Source organism: Platalea leucorodia, assembly GCF_965183815.1.
Source record: "Platalea leucorodia genome assembly, chromosome: 11".
Lineage (NCBI taxonomy): Eukaryota > Metazoa > Chordata > Aves > Pelecaniformes > Threskiornithidae > Platalea > Platalea leucorodia.
Genome location: NC_138833.1, coordinates 24368255 through 24387006, shown reverse-complemented (window position 1 = coordinate 24387006; position 18752 = coordinate 24368255). Strand labels below are relative to the sequence as shown.

Here is an 18752-nt window from a genome sequence, read left to right as displayed (position 1 = left end):
AGTTTAAATGCATTAAATAAATTATCTGCAGCAAATTAGTTGCTCAGCTTTCCTGCCTATAATTAATTCTTTCGATGGGATTTGTATACCCTGGCACATTACACTACCAAGCTCAATTACAAATAGCATCCCAGGCTGCCTCTGCCCTCTGCATCTGACTCCTCCCAGAACTGGGGGTGCGTGTTACTGTCATTTCACCTGACAGCTTTACTCAGATCATAAACACCACCACCCAGCAATAAAGCCCAATAATGCAAAGGCATTACCACCTATAAAGGGACCCTGCTGCAGGCTACTCACATACTTGCCAAATGGTACTTTAATTGTGATGATGACCAATTTGGAGATAATTGCTTCTGCATCTCCTGCTGTTTCTGACAGTCCAATGGACTCTTTAATTAACTGGTTGGATTAGCTTTCAGCACAGTGGAGGGGAGCTGTGTGGTTTTACTCTCTGTAGGCCCATGACCAGAACAAGGAGCTCCAGTATTATTCTGGGAATTTGGCAAGAGCCGGGGAGAAAACAAGGGGATGCGGTGGTTGGTTGTAATCTTCCCACTTTCATTCCCTGCAGAGCTATCCCCCACACTAACTTGCACAATTTATTAAAGAAGTAAAGACAAAAAATTTCTGGTCTTTCGTTTCCCCAACTGTAACAAAAAACAGTCACTGTTTTCGCAGAGCCTGAGGTCCCTGCTTAGTCCTCTCCTGATGAGCAAAGCCCCGGCACCCAGCTCTGTCCCCCGGGATCATGCCTGTCTTGCTGAAAAGCAGAAAGCAGTGCGATTTCAGGGCAGGGCTCCTGGATCTGAACACAAAAGCTAACTGCATTCATTTCCTCGGCAGAGCATGACCCAGGAGGGGGGGAAGGAATATCCTGATGGTATATGTGCCACCCCTCTATTGGAGCTTGCAGCTACCGGTCCAGTTTCCAGAAGGGAGCCTCTGTCTGGAGATGGTGCTGGGGTCCTTTGGACAGCAGGGAACGGATGGGAATTGGAAGGTATCTGCTCTTTCCCAAAAATGCCTCCTACCAACCCTTCATGCTTGCAGTATCTGTGTAAAGCTGCCTACACTGGTTACACATACCCACGGCTCCTCTGCACCAGCAGAAGTGCCTGGGAAGCACAGCTTGCAGTTCTGCAGCTATTTTACCCGTGAATTACTCCCCTGTTTTTTAACCGTAGTCCTTGGTCTGAACACTCGTATCCATCCTTCTTCCCTAAACTCCCTGCAAACTCGAGTTCATCAGCCTGCAGGCAGTTAATCCTGGTGGCTGCTGCGACAGGCAAGGGGCCTCTCGCAGGTACAGAAACTCTGCAAGGGTTTGGATCACATTAGTAGATACTGCTCATTAATAACAAACTGACAGAGAGCAAAGACAGCCCTTCCCAGCTACAGCTTAATCACCAATGGGCTAACGGACTTACGCAGCAGCATCTCCTGCACTTTCCAAAGCCTCTGAACAAACACTGGGCTTAGTGTTCCCTCAGCAGCCTCTGTCCCTTTAACCCTGGCAGGAGAAATAGTTTTACCTAGAGGGTCATAATAAGAAAAAAAATAAATAAAATAAATGCCCACAACTGTCCAAGCACAGTGAAGCTTTCAGCTAGGCTGAAGGCAGATTAATGGAGGAAACCACATCCCGCTGCAGGTGCGTAGCTGTCTTTGCTCTCTGTTTAGTAATCCTTTCCCAATACACCCGTTTACTTTATTAATTGCTTCCATTTTTGAACTGGCAGAAGGTGGTTCCTGTTGTCCTGACATTCACTGGAGACCGAGGTGAGGTTTTGCTGCTGTCCCCGGACTGCGTTGGGAAGGGTTCACTTTTTTGCGGGGGGGGGGGATACCGGGAGCTGTTAACTCTCTGCTCCCCGGGACTTTTGCCACTTAAGTCCACTCCCCCTCTGCCAGGAAAATGAAGGACACATTATCACGAGGTAGAGAAGAGATTTTGCACACACATTCAGACACTGAGAGGTCAATGTTGCTGCGGAAGTAGGTGGATGGGTGCATTTATGGTATTTATGTCTGTTACTGGTGCTGCCAGGATAGCTCAGGTCTCAGCTGGGTACACAAATGGCCTCAAAGTCTGGGGATGTTTAGACATGAACTACACAAAAAGCTGATAATCACCAAGTTTCATTGTATTTTCAAATCTGTTTGATAATCTTTATATTATAAAAGCAGAATAGTTACTGCCAGAGTTTCTAAATACCCTCTGGTAATGCAAGAATAAAAGACAAAATCCTTGTATCAAATTCTTTGAAATAAGTGCTGTTCTTAGCTGTTCGCATTGAATTGTTTGAAGCCTGTAATATACTCCACCCCTGGCTGCAAGAGTGACCTTACAGATGTGCTAGCCTGTAAGAGTCTCCTACTGACCCCACACTCACACAGTTCAGGAAGATTACCCCTGACTGAAACGAAACTGTGGTCCTCGGACATCCCTGTACTGGGATTTGGGGTTTGTTGCCGGTGGTTCGTTAGTGACGCCCTACTGGACTGATGGAGGGAACTCAGGCATGGCAGAGTCAGGCAAGGAGCAAGTTTTAACTGTGACATTCTTAAAATTTGAAATAATAAGAAAAGAAATAGATCTGCAGGTTTTGTGGCACTGAAAGTTTTCCTGAGTTTGTGCCAGTTTCTATGAATTTGTCTTTAAAAAAAAAAATCAAAAAGCAAATAGTTCTGTAAAAATGACAAGTGAAATTTTTCATTTAAAGGCATTGCAATTTGTTGTTGTTTTTGGGAAGTGTCCTTTATTAATATTTTTATTTTAACTTTTTTTTGTCAACTGCTTGCATTCCAAATGAAAGATTTCAAATTAAATCAAGCATTAAATTTCAACAAAACCAAAACTCTGAAAAGTCTAAATCTACTCATGTTTTCCTGACAGTAGCATGCTGTAGTCCAAACTAAAGCAGAAATCTGTTGTGCTGAGCTCTGGCAAGCTCCTTTTGAAAACAAGCATGCCCTGAAAAAACGTACAGGTGAATTTACTTTACAACTAGGAGATTTAATAGGTTGGAGCGGATGTTTAAGGGAGGTCAGAACATCTGAGAAACATGCAATTATACAGACTTACTTGCTAGGTTAAAACCAATGAGTTTCAAGCTAAAATCAGAGTGGTATAGAAAATGCTTTTCCCATTCTCCAAAAGTTTTCACAGTTTCAAATATTTTCGCCAGTTTTGATAAGGAGCAAGTCTGCAACTTCTCATGAGACAGAAAAGAAAAAAAAAAAAAAGAAAAAAAGAGCAGGATCCAATTCATGTTCAAGGCCTTTTTCTGCCTTTTATCAAGGTGACTGATCTAACCACTGTGATATTGGCCATTTTGTATGAGTGAGCACTCATCTGCCTGTCTCTTTCATTTTCTCCTTTTTCCAGTTGTTGATTGCCAGCACTCCAAATGAAACATTTCAAAATACATTTCTTCCTATGCAACTAGAAACTCCCTCCAGGACCCCAGAAAACTTCTCAGTAACAGCTTTTGTACAGCCAATTTGCATCTTTGAAGGTTGTGACAATGGTTGCAGAGGCAACCCAGAAAACACAAATATTTCTGGTTATTCTTAGTGAACACAATCAACTTTTCCACTGCTTTCCCATTCCTCCCACCTTTGGTTCTGCTCTCAGTGGGCTCAGAGAGGCCGACAGGAGTCCTGCACCTTTGCATCTCATTCTCCACTATTTCCTCTGAGTTTTGCCTGCAAAATTCTGATGACCCCATGGTTGTACTACAGCTGTGGGATACAAGTGATGCCAATTGCTTTGGTGCAGAAGAGCAAAGCTCTCAGCCATAGGAGAGCTGTAAACTATGCTTCTGAGCAGCTCACCAGCAGCACAGTCCTCAGACTGCCCACTGAGTGAAGAAGATCTGCCACAAGTGGCATCTTGAGGTAGCCTGGGTAGGACATATGCACAAGGAGATGTGAGGACCTGGATAATGGCCAGAACTGGAGAAACGGAGACTTCTTCAATCTCAACAAAGAAACCTTGACACTGTGTCTTTGCTTTCACCCATGTTCAGACCAGATCCTGAAGTCTTGATGTGAAAATAGTGGGGCAGGAGATCTCAGAAATAAAACACTGCAAAAGAGTTGAAGTGCAAAGAATTGTCTCCAGATCTATCACACACCTTGCAAGATGATGAAGCTGGTAAAGTGACGCTGGTATAATAAGATTTCCAAGAAGGAAGGCAAATAGGTGATGATCACTCCCAGTTACATCACGAAACCTCTTGTTATTTTCAGAAACACCCGGTAAACACTTGTTGGGACTAGAGGAAGACAAGATGTTACTATATAAGATGCAATAAACTGTGAAGATTTACATTTTGCTTGAGCAGAGAGTCCCATTTTTAATAATGGAATCTACCATTATTGAACTCAACTACCTAAGACGGTAGACCATAGAAAGAATTTGCTCATAGGTAGAAGCTGGCTCTAGCCACATGTTAAGTGGAACTGAGCTTCCAAATTGAATAAAGAATTGAAACTTTTCTTAGATTTGAAAATTGTTTTGGTCCCCAATTTATCTTTCCCTGCATTTTTCTTTCTCTCACAGCTGCAAAACTCTCCAGTGGTTTCCCATCTGGAATATATGCAGCACCACTGTTGTAGCTTCACACTCAATATAGTGTCCATTTCTCAAAGCTCCATTTATTTCAGATGGACTTACAGAGAAAGAATAAATAACTCTCTTCAATATCAAATTGGGATTACAGTTAACAATCACTTGGCAGATCAGAGTAGGTTATTTTAATGAACACATCATTCTGAAATAAGCCTTCCACCATCTGTTCAGTCCCATAATTATAAATGCAAACAACATAATTCATAAATGCACTATAAAAGAGAAGGAAAGAGAGAACAGCTTAAGATGACTGTTTGTTAGTTATTTCAGACAGTGATGCATCTGCTTACTTTATTCCTGTTTCAGCAGCAGGTAGAAAACAGTCTTTTAATTCTGTATTTTATGGCAGTCACTAACCCACAGTAAATGATTGCCTGTAGATGATAGAGATGTCATTAAATGCAGTACAGTTCCTGGCTGGCATCACTATTTAGCCATGTCTATGATGGAAGCAGCCAAGAAAGATCACACAGACCATCCTGAATTCCAGTGGGTCAGGAATAAACTTTGAGCATGTTTTGCAGAACAGCAGGAAAGAGCCTGTGGCGTTGGAGTGCCCTCCAGGGTTACAGGAGCTAAGGGTAAAGATGACAATGCTATCGTCTCCCTGAAAAGACGCTTCTGACATTTTGGAAAACTGGGAAATCTTGGGAAACAGTCAGCAAGTTGACAAGAGTGTAAACATGAAATCCAAGAATATCTGGAATTTGCTATTTTATTCTGTGACATTTTTCATTTTGAAAAAGGTAAAAAAAATTTTTTTTATCTGAAACACACAAAATGTCCAAATGAAATGTGAACAAAATATGTTATTTCATTCCCATTTTCTGTTGAAAAAAAATGAATACACATAATCCAAATTAAATATATTTTCATGAAACATTTGATTTTAATACAGCTGCATATTTAATTTTCAAAAGGTCAGTGCAGAATTGTCCCTCTCTCACAATTACCAGGTTCATAGACTCCATAAAATTAAAAGCTTTCAGTAACTCTGTAATCTCTGGGCTGAATGACTCATGCTTCCAGCCACTAAAGTGAACCTCCGCATTGGCCGTCAGTAGAAAATCATTACAGCAGGATAAGAAAAATACCCCCTACCTACTCAACATGATTCCTGGGGCAACATGGAGCTAGAAATTACAAGCTCGTTCTGTCTTTTTGTTGATATGTATCAACATTGCAGAACAACGCAAATCGATTCCACATTCAATGTTGCAAAACTAGCAATATATCTAATATTTCTAGGATGAATAGTTCCTGTTGTTTCTCTGTGGGTTTCTCATTTCTTCCTGTTTCTGAGATGAGCAAGATACTTGCAAGATCTCCTAGCAATAAGGTTTAAGCTTATGGTGTATTGTCCTTGTGGTGCATCTGATTGACCTGCAACCCAGAGGAGACCAGCGTGTTATCAAAGGTCAGTTTACTAAAGGTAGGTCTTTCACTGCACCTGCGCATGACTACCTGTGATCTGCTTTGTCCAACAGAAGCCAATTCAGAGAGAATTTCTCTTATAAATGTATGGGAAACCAATGAATATAAAACAAGTGCATGAACTCAGAAAACACAACGAGAACTGCTCCAAGGCAACTCCCTCAAATATCAGATATATTCCTTGAACTCTGTAGAGTTACACTTAATGCTTGTCTCTCGTGCACTTTCAAGTGCAGGGCTCCCACCCACGTGGGCTGGAGGAAGCTGCATTTCAAACGAGATGAACCCAGGGGTGGGGATGGTGAAGCCATCATTATGTCTGGCTGCTTCTTCTGCTTGGGAGCTAAGTTGGTCTGGACAGCAAACGAATGTCTCCATCCCCTCCTCCTATGACTATTTCTCTGCATTGCAAGCTGACAGCCTGCAGAGCCCATAAAGATATGGTATGATTATCTGAGTAAAGTGGCTGGGGTAGATGATTTGCTAAATTGCCTGTTGGAGCTCTGCTGGAGAAACAGCCAAACAGACACAGTCGGTATCTGTCTGTCCCTTTGCAACCAGCACGAGGAAAGCACAGTAATGTGGCAAAGAAAATGAAATCCATCCTCTGCAACGAGCCTTACAACAGGGACCTTCCTTTGCCTTCACTGTCTTTTATATCCATCTTGGGGAGGGATCATCATTTATCTGTGTGTAAAACCCACCTAGTCAGTGGACTTGATGTCTCAAGCAGCATCAGCACCGAAGAGAAAATATTCCTAAATTCTTAAAATGTCCTAGCCAAATTTGAAGTCTGTCCTAGTCTTACTATTTAATTTTTTTTTTTAATGAAGAGGAGCAAATATCAGTGGACCATTCCTCCTTAGAGATGATGATGCAGTCCCTTGGGAAAACATGGGTGAAATCCACAGAAATGTCATCAAAAGTTCAATTTTCCCATTGCAGCTGAATGGTGAAAATCCAGATCTCATGAAAATATTTGGATTGCTAAATTATTTATATGGATATGACAGCAATGTTGATTTTAAAGTCCTTTGTAGTCAAATGTAAATACAAATTTGTCTCTATCTCATGACAAGTGTTTATTTTTTTCCACTCTTGAGCAGTTATGCTGAATATCTTAATTATCTTTAAATCAAATAATGTTGTTCAGACCTTGTGAGCTGGAATTAAGCACTCATCATTCTTTACTAAATTTCAGTTAGAGGTTTTAAAAACAGCTGTCTCCAGCCCACATAATCCAGCCTTCAGTACATTTTGTAAGACTTCTACATGCCTCCTCAGATTTAAAATTAGCAGACAGTTCTCCAAGTGAGCAAAGCCCTCAAGTGAGAGAAACATACCGCTGGAAAAAAACCCCTGACTTTCTTTGTACCTGACAAGTCACAGAAAACAAAGAAAGCATCTATCAATACGTTTGTTTCTCTCCTTTCTCTTTCCTTTGTTCCATCATTCCTGAAGGGTGTTTTCCTCAGCTGTAGCTCGCCTGGTCTCTCACTCTTACACGCCAGCTCCGGCTGCCGCTTGCTCTAATGACCTGCAGCTCCAGGACATGTTCCCAGACCATCTCAGTCAGACATGGGCCGTACAGTACCAGGAAAGTCACTGTAGCTACGCGAGGGATGTCCTCATCTCCAAAAGCGCAGATAATGCCTAGTGGATACGTGCCCACACCAGCACACAGGCTTTATGTTGATGTACAATAGAAATGTTTAATATTTTTTTCTGGCAAAACAAGACCAAAATCCCCTCCAGTTCATTTATTTTTGTGTTTACAGTAGAAGCATATCTTTTTTTAAGGAGGATGTTTAACTCCTTTTAAAAGTGCAGGCAAATAATAAACTGAAATATGATTTTGAAAATACAATGTCAAAACACTTCAGCATCTTGTTTCCTTTTTGTTTTCTCCTGCTGAAAACATTTGCTGAATTCGACCCAATTAGTTTGTTTCCCTGGAACTGCAAGTGCTCATTACATCTTCCTTTTTTTATTCTTTTTATTGCCAGGCTCTAGCAATGAATTTGGTCTAAGAAAAATTATAGGAACCCATTTAAGCTACTTTAACTTCAACAGCTAATCCCAGCACACTGCTCCTTTGCTCAGAAGACTCTTGTTCCATGAATGGAGGAAAATCATATTGGTCTCTCTGGTAGAGGGCTACACACAGACCTTCACTTGGCACAGGAAATAGATTGGATAGAGATTGCTTCATGAAGATATAACTAATTAGGAGCCTGGCCTGAGTCAGCCAAGGCATTTCATATAGAACAGCAAAGAAGCAAAGAGTCAAATTCAGTAAAAAATAGGGCTGAAGGAACACATTTTTGTAATCATTATCTCTGGGTACTGGCTAAAACCTTTTGCATTATGCTATAAAGTCTCATTGTTGAACTGAATAATAACCTCTTAAGATGATAATTGCATTCTTGATAGACACAAAAAGTTAAAAACAGGAACATGACTACAGATACTTTAATGCTAAGCAAATAGACATGCTAAACATGTGCTAATAAGAACAAAGATCAGCTAAGTTCTTCAGTGAGGTATTTTAAGAAATTGTTGACAGAAGATTACCAGGGACTCAGGACACCTCAAGGCTGCAGAGGTGTCTTTTCCAACAATTCCCATTTGATTGTAGGCAAACCATGCCATTTCTCTGACCCTTCTTTCATTGTGCATAAAACAGAGGCAATAATACTTCCTTTGTATGCTTTGTCTTTAGATTTTAGCCTCTTTGGAACAAACACTGTCATTTCAGATATGAATAGTGTCTGGTACAACTAAATCATAGTTTGGATCAGGGCTGTGGTGCTCCGGCAGCAGCAATTAATCACTTACATAAAAATAGTTTGTTTCAATTTTAAAATGTCAGAAATGCTTTCCAGGACAGAACAACCTACAGCTGTAGGAAAGGTGTATTATTTATTGAAGAACTTCTTTCCTCCACTGAATTCTTTACACCCTCAGAAGCTGGGAATATCCTGCCTCTGGGTCACTACCGGGATGATGCTCTCAGGCTGCTGAAATAGAAACAGGGAGATGACTGAGTTTGGTTTGGACCTCCTGTTTCTCATTGCACAGCCACAATAATTAGTTTCCACCTTTCCTCTGGTTCCTTTAGCAAAGCTTATGAAAAGGCGGAAGCGTCCCTGTGCTCTAAATGGTCACGCTGCAGCTCTGCAGCACTGTTCCTGTGATGCTGAGCTGGCACTGGGATGAGACACTCCCTTTGGCCCGGGCAGCACCCACCGGCAGCTGTCCTCTCTTCTGCTGACTATGTAATCCTGCTGTCCTCTTTTAAACTTCAGCATCTCAGTTTTACCTGACATAATTTCAGACAAGGGGAATGGTCGAGACTGGCCAGGCACTGTGCCAGTTGGCCCTGACCCACACTGAACAGGTTTATTTTCCATTGCCTCCAGTGGAGATTGCTCTGAAAGTCCATCTGATGTTTGTCACTGTTGGCCAGTTATGAATTGTAACATGGATGTTGCTAAGATATGCCTGAGATTTTTAATAACTTTTAAATATGAACAGCAAACAATCTCTGAGTGGGGCCTGGAAGAGGTGAGAAATACAGGATGTGATCCCTTGAGCATATGTGTTTGTCACTGTGTTTATATAGCTTGTGTATCTTCCTGCCTGCCCATTTCCTAGCTCTGGCCTTATGCAACCAAACCTTCAGTAGCAAGCAGCTGAACAGGTTACATTTTTTGGCATAAAGCAGTGTCGCCACTGAGAAACGTAATACTTTGGGAGATGGTTACCAGATCTCCTCCATGAGCCAGAATCACTGAGCTGCTGATGGCTTGGTGGCTTTTCAGACATGAGCCAACAGGGCTCAACTGGACCTTAAATAAACCAAATAACCACATACCCAAAACATGCCATCACTGTTGTCAAAGTTGTTCTCTGCTGTCAGCCTGACCCAAGCAACAATGCTCAACTGAGAATGAAGTTTCTGTTTCCCAGGGAGCTGATAAACTCTCATTGCTCTTGCCCCTGTGCTCCCGTGGCCTGATTGCATTTTCCCTTTCACACTCAAGCAGGTGCCTGTGCCTTACAGAGCTGTCAAATGTGGCAGCTTTCAAACAGCAAAACTAATTTTAAAAATAATCAGCCTCATTATACCATTAGCAGTTTTGATCCTGTCAGAACAATAGCTGCCACGTTTCTCCAGCACATCCCAAACGCATCTCATTCTCGCCTCGCTAGAAAGATTAGCAGTTTGTATCTCACCTCTTCCTGGGCGCAAGGATGAGAATCACAGGCACTCCTACATGGAAAAACACCCGACTCAGGATATGCGAGGGATGCTGCCTCTCTGCTCCCCTCCGCCCCGTTCATGGAGACCTGCTGGGGTGCTGGCACACCCAGCTCTCTTGCCTACAGCTCCGGGTGCTGAGCAGCACTGTGGATCTTAAACAGAAAGGTGATGCTAGCTAATGCCCCTTCTGATCCCGCTGGAGGAGTTGAAGACTCCCCTCACCTTGATTGCTGAACTTGACTATTGGAAAATATCAGCATGTGGTGCAATAGTTTAAAAATAAGCCTGCTTTGCTTTTTGTTTAGAGCTGCTGAGACAATGTCTGGCGACGCAGCCCTGGATCGCGTGGCAGAGTGAACCAGGGGATGAAGAAGGCATCACCAGGAAGGTCCCCAGGCACCTGGGCTGAAGGGTACTTTTTCATCATTCTAGTAAGTCCAGTGGAGGCATTAGACATATGACGGAGATTATCAGCTACTCCATGCCACCTCTCTGCTGATACAGGGCTCTACCACTTGCAATTACTTTATTCAGCCTGATTTTGGTCATGCAAAGGGTGTTTCCACAGTGGTTCCCTCAAGAGACTACTTCATGTGCTAATAGATGTCATCATTGACTGGCTTTGCTGATGGTCGTCTTAATTATGCTTGTCCTATCGCCTAGCTTGGAGTTTTTTCTTTTCCCAGCCTCCCTATGCTTATGTCTTTCAGCTGCTTGACCTCAATGATGCTTATAAGTTTCCCTATTTTCCACTGCAGGATATTCTGCTCCACTTTAGCAAAAGGCCTTGGACTTTGAATATTATGAATGTCAATGTGACAATGACTGGTGATGAAAAACATGGGATCCACACAGCAACCAAGATGATAGAGTCAGTCCAGAGATGTTGACTTCTTCCATCACAGATTTGCAACTTATTAATGTTATAATAGTTGATGTTTCCACAAGAGAAACAGAAACGTGGTCACTGAAGGACAGAAACTAAGCTAACTTTAAAATCAACAAAGGAGCTATTTGTTTTCAGTGATCTAAATCCATTTGCTAATTATAAACACCAGGGTAAACAAGTAAGCAAATGAGCGAGGCCACTCAATGCCATGATGCAGAAGACAGGCACTTTCCTCTTTTTCTCACATTAACTCTGTATTTCCATTTCTCTCTCATTAATGTTAAGTTTGGCACTACATTATATGTTCTAATTAACTGCATATTTTGGCCTACAGTTCATTTTTGCACCATAATTAATGCAACATTCATAAGAGGCCCAAATCTGATAATTAGGAGAGTATTTGGGAGTGCTCGCTTACATTAGAAATACACAGCATCATGTTAAGAGCAGTTTATAACTACCTGCAGATGGATAGCTCATAATAGGCTCTGTTTTTTAACTCAGGTGTTTCAATTACTGAACTACAAGCAGGATCAATTAAGAATATTCAAATGGAAGATAATGAATGTTTTTTTTTATAAATGGAGATCTCGCAACTGGCATAATGAGATCTTTCATCTGCTAGGAAAAAAACACAAGCCATTCGTCAAAGCTGTGGAACGAAATAGCGGCAAAACCACTTGGAGCTGTTGCCTTCTGCAATGGAGACACCACAATTTCCAAAAGTATTGCAGACCAGCAGCCATGAGCCCCAAGACTGGCTTTTCTTCAAACATGTGCCAGTGTTAGAATTGCAGCTGTCTGGGAAATGGGTGGCTCTTCTGCAGTGAAATATCCAGTGAAAAATGACAGTTGCAGTTTGTTGAAATCTTCTGGCAAAAAATTCTTCTTAATTTCTGTGTCTACTTTGTGTGTGCAATAGCAGAACTTTTTTGTGTCAAAACAAGACTTTCTATAAAGAATTATGTGTTTTATAACAAAAGTCTAGCATATGCACATTGTTAATGTCAGTCACTAGTTTAAGTTCCTTTCTGAATAGCAAACTATCACAAACTCCCTCACAGCATCTGGGGCTCACGCATGTTCCCTCCTACTCTACAGCCTGCTGGTAAGTTTTCTGGTCACCAGGGTACATATCATCCTTTCCTGCCTTTTGTAGGGCCAGTTCACACATGTGCCCATGCAATGTCTATCGTTTTGTATCCTGGTAACTTCTGGATATCCTGAAAGTGGTGTTGTGAAGCTGTACATATCTTAAGGCACCTAATGGTAAGATCTGAAAATTATATTTTCTGGTAATGGAAAAATGACACAAAAATTAAGTAACAAAAACCAGTATTAAGATCAAAATTAATAATAAAGATCCTTGTTGGTGCCTTTAACATCTCAACTAGTATCTACTTTGTTTTAGGTTAAGTTGTAGTAACTCTTACTAACTTAAGGTAAAGTTTCTTTGGCTACAGTAGCTGCTGCCTTTTCTCTGCTATCCATCCTCCTCCTGGGGAAGGACAGGTCAGATAGCAAACACCATGTTTCATCATGTTGTGTTGAATGGGAGTTGCCACTCCTCTTTCCTTCTTCCTCAAGGTTTTTCAGTTAATATTGCTATGATATGCATTAACTAGCACATTCCTGACTTTAGACCGCTTCTCTCTTACAGCCCACTGGGTATGAATTCATAAAACTTTATACATCATATTATGAAAAATATTAACATGGCAAACTTTTGAGCTGTGCTCATAACTAGTCTTATTTTGTAAGCATTTTATTAGGATTAAATGTCATACCACAGATGGTGACATTGGAAGTGGGTGCTTAATTTGAGTAAAATCTCCATATTCTCCTCCATACAGCCTTGGTTTGATAAATGCACACTGCGTTTTCCCTCAGTGCACTAAGGGCAGCAGCACACCCTCCGTGCTCCCCATCCTACTCTGTCCTCCTATATATGCCCCACTTGCAAACATTAATTCCCTGCATCACTTTCATAAACAGTTGCTCCTCATTTTTAGCTTGGTTAAAACCAATACCAAAATAAGCCAATAAGTACGTATTGCTTGGTGGCTGTGTTTTCATTCCCCTGTTGTTCTTCGGAAGGATGATGCTTCGTTTGCTCATTCGCCTTCCCTGCCAAGAGCTACTTCACAGCTAGGTTAGATCATCTTCAGGAGTGTGCTGGGGAGGACAGGAAGTGCCTTTGACAGCTTCTTCATTTCAATATGATTCAGAGGTTGCTAAGTCCCCATTTTCTGTTAGCTATATCCCCAAACATCCTGTGATGATAGCCTGTTATCTGACTTCAGCCTTTCCAGTCTCAACAGGAGTAGTTCCTGGACATCTGCTAGTGAGGATCTTGTATGAGTGATGCCAGCTACTGCTCCCCCCCCAGGCTCAGGGACCCTCTAAACTTCTGTGCGCAAGAAGGACCTAAGGAAAAAAATTTCTCATCTGAGCTTCATAACAAGCAGAACCTCATCTCTTCTGAAGATGTCCAAAAGAAAAATGTCAAGCTCAGTCTGAACATTTGAATACACCATGTCCAAGGACTCTTCTGCAAGTGTTAGGAGAGGCAAAAATCTGAAGAGGAAAGAGAATAGCTGTAAAGAGTTTATAATTTTTGGGAGGGTGAGGGGAATCTAAGAAACTAGGGAACATAGTCAAAGCAGGTATTTATTCTCTGGTGGGTTTCATAAAGTAAAAAGAGCCCTAGGCAATCCCTTTTGAGATCCTCCGTCACACAAATGCCTTGTAGACTGGGACATGACACTTAAGAGCTGTATTGATCAATGTACTGATTTTGATCACAGGAGGAGGTAACTAGTGCAATCAAAATATCTGGCAACCAGCTGGGAGAAACACACACAATAATCGCTGATAAAGTTATATTCCTTCCCCTGCTGACACAATTAAGTTTTCAGTTTCCTTGCAGAAATACAAGATGGGGAAATTAAGCTTCAGGTGAAACTAGTCATTTATTCTATTTGACATAAAGTGAAATGCTGGCAGAAAACAATCCAAAAATATTTTCTGAATGTTGAGTCTTTGGATTGACTCAGCCAAGTTTGAGTCCTTTAAGCATATGTGAAGCTCTGGAGTTTGTTGGAACGGGTCTGTGGAATATATATTTTCATTGGCATTCAAGTCAGATATCATAATTGCACCTGCAAATGACAGAGAGCAACCACAACAGTATGTGGTACCTAAATCTGAATGTTAACTGTCAAGACAGATCATAAATATACTTGTCATTTGTGCTGTGGCAATAGTCATCATATGTTTTAAATATCATACAGATTCAGAATCAAGAGACTGATTTGCTTCAGATGGGACAGATGATAAGCCCAACGTCACCAAATCTTGTGGCAAATTCTGTTCTGCAAGATCAGCTTTTCTAAAGTCTCATCACTTCTTAGCACAGGTACAATCATTCTCCACAGCAGTAGTAGTTCAGAAAGCACACGAACCCAAGCACAGGTGCCTGGGAAGAGTAGTGGGTGTCCCAGCAAGCCTCAGGTGCAACATCTCCCTTCGATCCACAAATGAAACTTCTGTCTACATGCAAATTGCCATTAGCTTACTTAAGGAATTTCTTTATCCAGCACAAGAAATATCAGTATCTTATTTAAACAAAGAATGTTTAAAATGTAAAACTGAAAACAGACATAAATAAGCAAAACCCCATCTGTGTTTTTCCTCAGTTTATGCTGTTTTAGGTCCTTTAGCTTGAGCCAACGAGGTTGTATTGGTCAGGTTTGCTTTACAGGGTGGGACCTTGACCATGTCCAGCGTTTTCCCTGAAGACATCTGCTTACCTGGCAGAGCTCTGTCCCATCTTTGTAACTAATGGCATTGCAGAGGCTGTTGCTGCCCGAGGGATTCCCAGACTGAAGGAGGATGTCTAAGAGAAAATGCTGCTCCGGCAGTCAAGCACAGCTAAGAAAACATACTGGGAACATTCAGATAAGGACTTAAACTTTTTTTGAGAGATCAGATTGTACCTTTTTGTGCTGTTTGCTGCTGCGGTGAGAACATCTGCACGTGCTGCCTTGGTGGTTGATTCCTTCAGGCAGAGCTGTTTTTCCTAAGCGAGGCTAACCACAGGGGTGATTTCTTTTGCCTCTCACATAATGAATCTCTCACTGGCAGCCCCAGCTCTTCAACCTATGGACCTGATGTCCAGAGCACCACAGTCCTATGCTGTACAGTAATTCACATGCATCATTGGACTCACCATACCGCAGCTTTTCTGAGCCTTGGCATAAGCTGGTGGGATATCACCCTCTGTCTGTGTCTCTTCATGTTTGTACCTGTGTCTGTAAATACTTTATTTGCATACACCTGCTGTTAACAGTAGGCTACTTTTGCTATTTTGCGATTTCTTTTAGTTCTGCAGATACGAGTATCTTTCAGGGCTCACAAAACTGGCAGACCCTATCCATCCATTGCTTTCTATATTGCCTTCAAATTTAAAGTGCAGAAGCAAAGAAGTTCAAACTTCTGAAGGCTGTGATATCCTCTTCCTTGGATGCTCCTGGGCCTCTGTATTTTCTGCTTCAGAGGAGATGACATAGTCTATAAATCTCTGCCTTAGCCTCTGCTTTGGTAAATAAATGTTGCTCAGATTTATGTTTGTTCCCCTTCTTGAGGAAAAGCAAAGCAATGATACATGTAGCAAATGGAACAGAAAATTGCATTTTAGCCAGCAAGTTCCAAATGTAACTGACAAGTTTTGGCTCAACTACAGCAATCACCAGTCCATCCTCTTATGAAATAAACTCAATTTTGTACCTACAATTATTTGTGTTACATTGAGGCAATCTAAGATGCACTTTGCCCAACAATTTAGCAAAAGATCACACACCTGCATGATTAGCTTGATACTTGCTACATGTATAAAATACAACAAGGTTTTGCCCTCTTTTTATGTAAACTCATCTCTGTTTCTATAACAATGCGAACGTGTATTAGTTCTTACAAGAGAAATAATAAGAGGTGTGCTGGACTTCGCAGGCATTTGTTCTTTCTTATTTTAGCAATGCTCATCCTAAATCCTTTCCTTGCACTTCTTAGAACAGTCTGACTGTACTAATTATTTTTAAAAGTGAAATGATTTATTCTAGAGCAGAGATCTCTAATTTGGCCAAAGCATATGGTTTTCACACACTGAGCCTTTAAGTGCTTTGCTTGTGTTAGTAATCACTTATAAATAAGTGAGCAAACCCAAATATTTACCTTTAGGTGTCTAAATCGTGGCACTGGTTTCCATCCAGAACTCTGCTATCTTAAAACTAATATCTGAGAACAGTATTATCTGGGGAGGACATTGTCACACCCTTGGGTAATGAGCACATTTAAGAAGTGTGATTTAAACCACACATAGCAATGAAATTAAACATTTCCAAACATCCCCTGTGATGTTGAGAATATCAACACCGAGCTCCTGGTTAAATGTTCCTGTTTCAAAGCTAGATGTGACCCTGAGAGCTCTGAGTTTCTACTCCTGCTGCTCACACTAAAAGAATAGAACAGAACAGAACAGAATAGAATAGAATAAATATTTTCCCTTCCAACTGAAAATATTCTATTCTATTTTCCCTTCCAACTGAAAATATTCTATTCATTCTGTTCTATTCTGTTCTGTTCTGTTCTGTTCTGTTCCATTCTTTTCGTGTGAAAGGTGAAAGGGAGGCATGAGACCTCAAGTGACTGCAGTGTGAGAAAAGGGGAAGGAAATATTTTGGTTAGATTTGAACATAGGATTAACACAGAGAAAATAAAAATTAATTATTACTCTGCAGAGCAAGAAAATAAAGGAACACGTACTGTTTTGGAGGCACTAACAAAATACAGAGCAGAGAGTTATGCATGCTAATGCCGGTCTGAAGAAGGAGATGCACCTAGCCTATCCCTCTCTATGTTCTAGTATTCTCTAAAGAAAAGTAAATAAATGCAATTAAACTGACAAGAAAGAAGGGACCTTGGGGATTGGAAGTTGTTGAGAGGCAGCATGACAAGAGCTGAATACCTGTCGCAGAGTTCACTACACCTATTTTCATGACATATATCTTGTTGACTCAAGCTCGCAGACAGGTGAGCTCACCTAAAACCTCCGGGCTGAGTACACCACAGTAAAGTAATGGTAAAACAACAAGTAAAAGAACCTCAGGAGCTCACTGCTGTCTCTCCCTTACAATTCACCAACATGGAAAGACAGAAGACTGTGAAGGACTTGGAATGCTGAAGACACTGGCCCAAGGTGGCAGCTTCTCCTGCCACCTTGTCCAAGCAGCCAACCTTGACTTTCTTGCTTTCTCTGGAAGCCATAGAGCAACCAGCCCCCAGGACACCTCAGTAATTAGCTGCATGGTCATGGGAAGGATTAGAAGGAGACAGTTGATCACAAAACTCACAGTTTTCAGTGCACAATCACACCAATTATGTCAGGGAGACACAAGATTTTTAGGATTGGACACCCCAAAATGACAAGGAATTTTTTCAATCACAAAGGTCATTCATGTAACAACCAGCTCATCTCCTTACTTCACCCCCAGACCATTTGCTATTGCAGACTCATCGAATGGGTTTACACATCATGATCTCCACACTGAGCTTGCAGTCAAATCTCTCAGTGTTTTCCCTAATAGTGTAGCAGAGGAGTCTAGGATATGTTACCTGAAAAATAAGCCTTATTTAGTATGTGGAGATGGCAATTGTACTGTCCCTGTGTTTCTAATGTGGTCAGGAAATTACTTTCAAACAGGACCACAGATCTGGTGGCTCCAGATGATAGACTCATCACCTCGTATATCATCCAAAAAAGCAGTTCAGTTACCAACACGGAAGTAATTTCAGCTGACTATATTGGTGTAAAGAATGTTTTTCTTGCTGAGCTTTACAGCTTTTGAGTGATGGAAAAGCACGAAGCAAGATGTCACAGTGATCAACAACAGTCTGAAAAACATGGTTTCTGCTACAAAATTTGGTAATATACTGCCACTCAACTCTGGTGGGAATTCCCAAACTGGCTGTGAACACGCCATCAGGACGCAAAACCACGACATTGTGGTACTGAGACGTCAGACTATTTAGGGGGATGCATGGCTTAACAAAACAGCTATTTTGAAAAAATGAAGCTGCCATGGCTGAGAAATAAAATATGGAGAGAGGCTATCTATTGAGATCATCTATTATATAGGCATGAAGTTTGCAGAACCAGAAGCTGAGAAAAAAAAATGTATCAGAAGACCCAAGAATAGCTGCAGATTTCTGCCTGGGACATGGGCATGCCCTGAGCACATGTATAGCAAGAGAACATCACAGGCACAAAAGATGTGACACTGTAATAGGTCAAATGGGGATTTCTGGGAAGGGATTCCCCAGTTCTTGTAAAAAATTAATCTCTAGCTTGCTTTTACTTTTTTTTTTTTTCCTAATTTGACCCAGAACAACTAAGCTTCTCGCTTTCTTTTTATGGGAGAAACAACTTAGGATTCCCCTCCTGAAGTAAGAACTGATGACACCGA

General features: G+C 41.3%; 2 protein-coding genes across 13 annotated transcripts in view; one reads left to right on the top strand and one right to left on the bottom strand.

Moving 5' to 3' along the window:
* FBXO38 (F-box protein 38) overlaps nucleotides 1-11754 on the top strand; it is a 51542-nt gene extending 39788 nt beyond the window's left edge. For 2 of the 12 annotated variants that reach the window (XR_014229469.1, XR_014229470.1), the window contains 7 exons: nucleotides 847-1003; nucleotides 1743-1782; nucleotides 3392-4162; nucleotides 5164-5385; nucleotides 5888-6056; nucleotides 10646-10771; nucleotides 11099-11754. The gene's annotated coding sequence lies outside the window, so the exon portion shown is untranslated. Of the gene's footprint in view, nucleotides 1-846; nucleotides 1004-1742; nucleotides 1783-3391; nucleotides 4163-5163; nucleotides 5386-5887; nucleotides 6072-10645; nucleotides 10772-11098 lie in introns of all 12 variants that reach the window. The other 10 variants (XR_014229472.1, XR_014229474.1, XR_014229473.1 and 7 more) reach the window with 9 other exon arrangements.
* The window catches only part of HTR4 (5-hydroxytryptamine receptor 4), a 97389-nt gene that overhangs the window by 3219 nt on the left and 75418 nt on the right, over nucleotides 1-18752 (bottom strand). The gene's annotated exons all lie outside the window — the stretch shown is intronic.